Genomic DNA, 7101 nt, shown 5'->3' with positions numbered 1-7101 from the left:
ATGCGATCCTTTCATGTGTTAGCCAACCAAATGTCGCCATACGATCCAGAATTGGCAGGCAAACTGGCCCCCCTGCGACACCTACTCAAAAAATCTGACAAAAAGTTTGAGATGTCAGAGGATGAAAAACAGGCATTCCGCGAAGTCAAAGAAATGCTAGTACAACCTGGTAGGCTCGCATACTACTTGCCTGGTCAGCCCGTCGAGTTATACACCGATGCAGCGTGCAAGTCCGGTTTTGGGTTTGTCCTGAAACAGAAGCAACGTAACCAGGAATGGAAACCAATCATGGTGGGCAGCCGTACACTAACTGAACTCGAGAAGACGTACATGCCAATCGAATCCGAGATGAAAGCACTCTCATGGGCATTACGAAAGGCGGGTAAGTTCCTTGTTGGGTTACCTAGGTTCAAAGTGTACACGGATCACCAACCCCTTGTATCGATGACGAACAATCGACGACTAGACAAAGTCACCAACCCGAGGCTTCGACGTTGCCTAATGCAAGCACATGAATTTGACATGGAAGTCGAATACATCAAAGGTAAAACCAACTTGATGGCCAATGAATTTTCTCGGTACCCGACAAAAGAGCCAGACGAAACAGACATGGAGGAACAGCGAGAGACACTCCATACCATCCGAGCAATCCGCACAGCCTGCATGGAGAAAGCAGATGTTCCTATTCACCTCCAGTCGATCAGAGAAGCCTCCGATCGTGATAATGAGTACCAGACACTGAAGGAAACAATACTTAATGAATTTCCTGACCAGAAGCGAGACCTGGATGCCTCGATCAGTGAGTACTGGAATGTACGTGAACACCTGTCGATGTCAGATGATGGTTTTATACTGCATGGCGTAAGACTGTTGATCCCTACCAGTCTTAGAAAACAAACACTGGTGGACCTTCATGCTGGTCATAGAGGTATAGAAGCTACAAAGGCTAGAGCAAGGCTCATAGTATATTGCCCCCGCATTGATGCGATGATAGAACAGTTCTGTCAGTCTTGTAACCAGTGTGAGAAGGACCTACCTAGCCAGCCAAAAGAACCCATGATGCACCTACCAATCCCAAAGCGAGCGTTCCAATTCATAAGCGCTGACTTTGCTGATTGTGATGGTCGCACATTTCTAATAGTCACCTACTGGCTATCTGGCTGGTTCATAGTTCGTGAAATGCGCTCAACAGATGCTAATTCCACGATCCACGAGCTAAGACTGATATTCGCTGACACAGCCGTGCCTGAAGTGCTATACAAAAAGTGGACTCGTGGTCTGCTATCCATCAGGAATACACCCCACAAGGGTACAGGGATAGCCCCTGCGGTCCACCTATATGGACACCTGGTGAATGAAGTAATTCCAGCCCACAAGAGTGCCCTGAGCAAAGACTGGCATAAACAACTAGCTGACTATGATGAGTTGATATCCAGTGAACGCCAGAAAGCTGAGAAATACCGCCCTGGAAATCGAATTATGCTGAGACGTAGATTCCCTCCAACCACAGTACCAACTGCAGGAACGTCGAAATGGTCACCAATCACTCCAGAGACGAATACCCATAAAGCTACAGAGCCGGGGATCTACGAGAAGGCAGTAACTGCATTGCCACCCATCCAGTCGCCCGTTGAAGTACCATCAACACTCGAAACCCTGACTGACTGTGCAGATGACAATCCTATTGTCATGAATGACAACAGTGACAATATAATGAATGTCACGTCTGAAGACTGTCCTGAACCAGTTCGAAGGTCTGGACGTAACAGGAAACCACCTGTACGATTTAGTGACTATGTGTAAGACCTCCCATAGCGGTCGTAATTCAATAGAGTATNGGATAAATACGGGGTGGTGCAAGAGCGTAACCTTCAGGCCTACTGACTGTGAGAAATCGTATTATGCTGCGACGTAGATTCCCTCCAACCACGGTACCAACTGCAGGAACGTCGAAATGGTCACCAATCACTCCAGAGACGAATACTCAGGAAGCTACAGAGCCGGAGATCTACGAGAAGACAGTAACTGCACTGCCACCCATCCAGTCGCCCGTTGAAGTACCATCAACACTCGAAACCCTGACTGACGGTGCAGATGACGATTCTATTGTCATGAATGACAACAGTGACAATATAATGAATGTCACGTCGGAAGACTGTCCAGAACCAGTTCGAAGGTCTGGACGTAACAGGAAACCACCTGTACGATTTCGCGACTATGTGTAGGACCTCCCATAACGGTCGTAATTCAATAGAGTGTACTGATTTTCGTTTAGTAACATACTGTTCAATGTTGCTCGTTTATAGTTATGCATTCTAGTACGATCTTGTAAGGGAGGGAGATGTAAGATAACTGGAAACGTTAAAGTTATGTTTATTCTTTGTACGCCCAAGAGGTGGCGCCTCTTGGGCGTACAAAGAATAAACGTAACTTTAACGTTTCCAGTTATCTTACAATGTATATAATAGAAAAATATGCGATATTGTTGTTTACTCACGTTTCACGACAAATACAATAGTAGACATATTGACTTGCCTTCTTGTATGTTTTTAGCTCACCTTGATATTGTCAAGATGAGCTATTGCCATGGGTCGTCGTTCATCGTGCGTCCGTCCGTCCTTCCATCAACATTTGGCTACGATCAACGATAATTCAGGAACCGTTTGACCCACATGTTTGAAATTGGGTATAGTTGTTACTGCTATGGGAGAGGTTTGAACGTCCTATTTTGGAGCACGCCAGTCGACGTACTTTCGAGCCACAGCAATTTTTTGGCAAAAATGGAAATTGCCATTAGTCAGTTCAGGTTCAACGGATTTTGTTCATTTTTGGCATGTGAATAGCTCAAACGTATTACAGGGGTTTTGATATTTAAAAAAAAAATTATGCAAATTAGGTAGGTTTTGGCAATTATATAGCATATTATATAGACACGCAGATAACAGTCTGTGGTGTCACACTCGTCTGGTTCGTTTTACAAGATTTTATTGACAATATCTTTAATGCAAAATGGATATTTCCTCTCCACTCTGCCGATAAAACGTCTATATTACAGGCTTTCATTTTTAAGGGGCACGATCGCGCTCGCGCTCCACCGCGCACCATAAATTGTGCCATGGTGCGTGCATCATCGCGCCTCATAAAAGTTGTTGAAATCGCGCACCAAAAGTCTGTGTATTATGTTGAAATAGCGCTCCATTTTACAGGGATGAGAATCTTTCGCGGATCCGCGGAAATCCGCGGATTTCACAGTCCCAGGGTCGATTTTGTGAAACGTCTAAATCCGTTGAGAGAACATTTTAGGGGGGTTGGAATGTACAAATTTTCATTTTACAGTCCAACAGCCTACTAACAGTACCTTCATTTAATAACATTGTAATATAGTTCGCTTTACAATATAGACACGGCTTAGTTCACTGTTTGAGATTGTCAGACGTTGGCCAGTGTGTGCGTATATTTGACGCTGCAAGTGTGTGTGTGTGTGTATGCCGCGCGTGCTACGCAGGCCGTATATATAGTACGCGATCGATCGATCGATCGTGTACATCAAAAGCCGCCGCGTCACGCGTGGCCTTGAGGCTAGTTTTCCCTGTCCATAGAGTTGTCAATGTTGCAATGGATCGCGAGCCCTGACTGGAGTATATCTATTCTAGCCCAACTCTAGTTTCAGTAGCCAATGAGAATGCAGCTTTCATACACCCTTCGTCGTATCTTAAAACAATGGCAGACCTTTTAAGGGTGTGATTTTTAGTGGAGCTCTTCATCATGCCTCTTAAGGGTGTGATTTTTTAATGGAGCTCTGCATCATGCCTCTTAAGGGTGTGATTATGGAGCGTGAAAAGTCCCCCTATGGTGATCTAGGGGAGTCATTAGTAGTCCTCCTGTACTTTTCAAATCTGAAAGCCTGATATTAGAGTAAAGTTTTACAAAACATGTCGGAACGCAGCATAACCTATTTATTTCGAACGCCATCGCTAACAAACATCAAAGCGGGTATAGCGCCATCTACCATCACAAATTGTGATTCATTTTGGTTTATAAATGATTATTGCGATATACAGATGGCAACCGTGTGCTACCGCCTAGAAAAACTCATACGAAGTAAACAGTTCCATGCAACCAATTAACCTTTGACAAAAGTTGTGTTATGGGCAGGGAAACACCATTGTTACGTGGTATATAGCAGCTACGTGGAATAAGCGTATCCTCTCAATCTTACACGTTACACATCGGGAGCCCCGCTTTTAGGCAGTGCCTAAATCTGAATATTATAAAAACGTTAAATGGCGATCATTTAAGTGTAACGCCATCACTCGCCCACATCTCAGACTTTCACATCTCAAATATTTATTTTCACATAAAAAATCACACATATAATTATCAAGAGTATATAATGGGAGTTCTCCCATATATACTCTTCGTTTCTATAATGTACGTCGATGGTTGCTCAATTAAAACTTACTTCTCACTCACTCATTTGTGTACTTTTTTGTGGTAGCTACAGTGTCATTGACACTTTCATTTAAACACTGATACTGTGTATATAATATTCGATGGATTAGCTAGATTTGTAATGATAACAATATCATTTCTGCTCACCGATTATTCTCTGCTGGCGTCCCTTTACCCATAATGCGTTGCGCGGTTGCTGTACGATAAACACATATGAAGTACGTATGCATAGCTATTTATTTATTATGTATTTATTGAAGATAACATAATGAACATAATTAACATGATTAACATGCACTTATGATTAACATAATAAGAATTCGTTTAAAGTTAATTTTAACTAAAAACAAAAAGTGGTCAATGTTTGATTTCTTGTCGATGTTGAGGTGACATTTCTCTCAAATGTCTCTGCAACATTTGTTGATTGATGTTGCACGGATGTCGAAATCACATCAATCGACGTTATGTTCTAAAAACGACCAATATACGATGTTGACTCGAGGTGCTGTTGCCCACTGGGTAAGGTGCCTAAAGTGGATTTGCACCACCAGACTTGTACTACAGAAGTGTACCCTAACCCTAACTCTAACCCTTTAACCCTAAACATGCCTCATATAAAAATGTAAACATAATACTAAACAACCTAAAAGTAAAACTACCTCGGGTACATATATGTAGTACCTGATACGACAACGACCCTTCGTGCGATAGTGATAGCAGACCTTGTGTTTTAAGGTGCGCGATCGCGCTCGCGTGCCATCGCGCGCCTCGATTGATCAGGAGAAGTGCGAAAAAACGCGCATCTACGCATTATCAAAACGCACACCTTTTTTTGTGTTTTATTTTTTATTAATTCAACTTATAAACTCGAAGATAAACGCAAACGGTTGTAAACATCACGGACATTGCCGGAAGTCGGTTCACATATTTATAACGACAGTCGCAAAGCGCTCTAGAACGACGAATGTGATTGGTTGTATTTTTAGATAAAGTTTTAATAGTCTGCTTTGAAAAATTGAGTGTTGTTCCTTTTTGACTAAACATGCTAAATGTGTGATTCAAGTTATCCACATGTTCAAGAACTGATATTTTGTTAGATGAAAAAAAAATCACCTAAAAAATGTCAAAATTAAGAGTACAAATGCAGAGCTAATTTTTATCCCAAAATGCTGGAAATGGCATTTCATGAAGTCTAGTTTTCAAATTTTTCCCGTGGGGGGCATGCCCCTGAACCCCCCTTACCTAGTTTGCCTCGTGCCCTGTGGGCACTCCGATGCAAATCACACATCTCGGCGAGCCAAGGTGTGCGATTTTTCACTCGCCTTCCTTTTCCAAAACACAAGGACTGTGATAGTACTAGTAGCTAGTAGGGTGCGAGCTTTCAGAATTAGGAGTGAATGAGGAGTAAACACAAATTTTTTACTGACAAGGAAAATTCTATCTAGGCTTCAGTTGGGGCTACCTACTGCCATTTCACAATTTTATTATTTAATAAAAAATTTGTGAGCAGTTAAATCATTTGCCACTTAATGTAGTAAAGTCGCCACTGTTATTCATTTATTACATTTTGCGAAGCTGGCGAACGCCAGCAGTAGCTCTGTAAATTTATTCTGCATTTTATATCTGTTTATATATACACATATATATCTTTTATGTACACATAGGTAATAGCTTTGCACATTCAGAGCATCTGGTCAGGCAGATCGGGATCAAGGAGAAACACAAGGGGATAGATCTAAGCACGAAGACAGGGACTGCTGAGCGCATCCATGAAACACGCATAAACTGCAGCTTGGCGGAGAAGGTTGGTGCCTTAAGTGGAAAGAACTCGGCAGCTGCTGTGTATTAAGAATTGAATTGGTACTAAAGTGGTGGGTGAAACGATAATAAGGGATGGCTGTAATGCAGGGAAGTGATGTGAGAAGGGGAGGAGCGGGTGGGAGAAGGAGAAACCTACAGGGATAGTGGGTGATACCAAGAGCAATAAGATCATTATATTATCTGATATATTTGCTACTCTATGTTATTCTAGTATGTATATTATTATATATATGTATGTATATATATATAAATATATATAAATAAAAACAAAGTCAAGGTATAGAATAAGGGTGTTTAAAGTTTAATTGACAAGCTTTCAAGATTACATCTCTTCATCAGGTCAGCAGTCATTGGAATAGAATCATATATAATCAAAAACAAATATAATGCGTTATAGATAATAAAAAATGAATGATTCACACAATTCGCGCGTTGCCATGAATACGGACGATAAAAGAACACGCACATGTATATACACACGAAAACCACACACACACACGCACGCACGCACGCACGCACACACACATAATTATAAATTTATATACACACGTAAATGACATATAGGTATATAGGGTTAGGGTTAGGTATATATACAGTTACATGAGCGAATAACGACAAATATTATTTTCATTTGCTCCTGATATAGTTACAATATGAGCGCTGCAAAGGGGACAGGCAATGAGGACGGCAAAAGAACACGCACATATATATACACATACAAAAACCACACACACACACACACACACAAACACACACACACACAGACAGACACACACACACACACACTGTCACACACACACACACACACACACTCACACACTCACACCA

This window comes from Priapulus caudatus, unplaced genomic scaffold, assembly GCF_000485595.1.
Source record: "Priapulus caudatus unplaced genomic scaffold, Priapulus_caudatus-5.0.1 Scaffold812, whole genome shotgun sequence".
In the NCBI taxonomy this organism is placed as follows: domain Eukaryota; kingdom Metazoa; phylum Priapulida; class Priapulimorpha; order Priapulimorphida; family Priapulidae; genus Priapulus; species Priapulus caudatus.
This window is presented reverse-complemented; position numbering follows the sequence as displayed.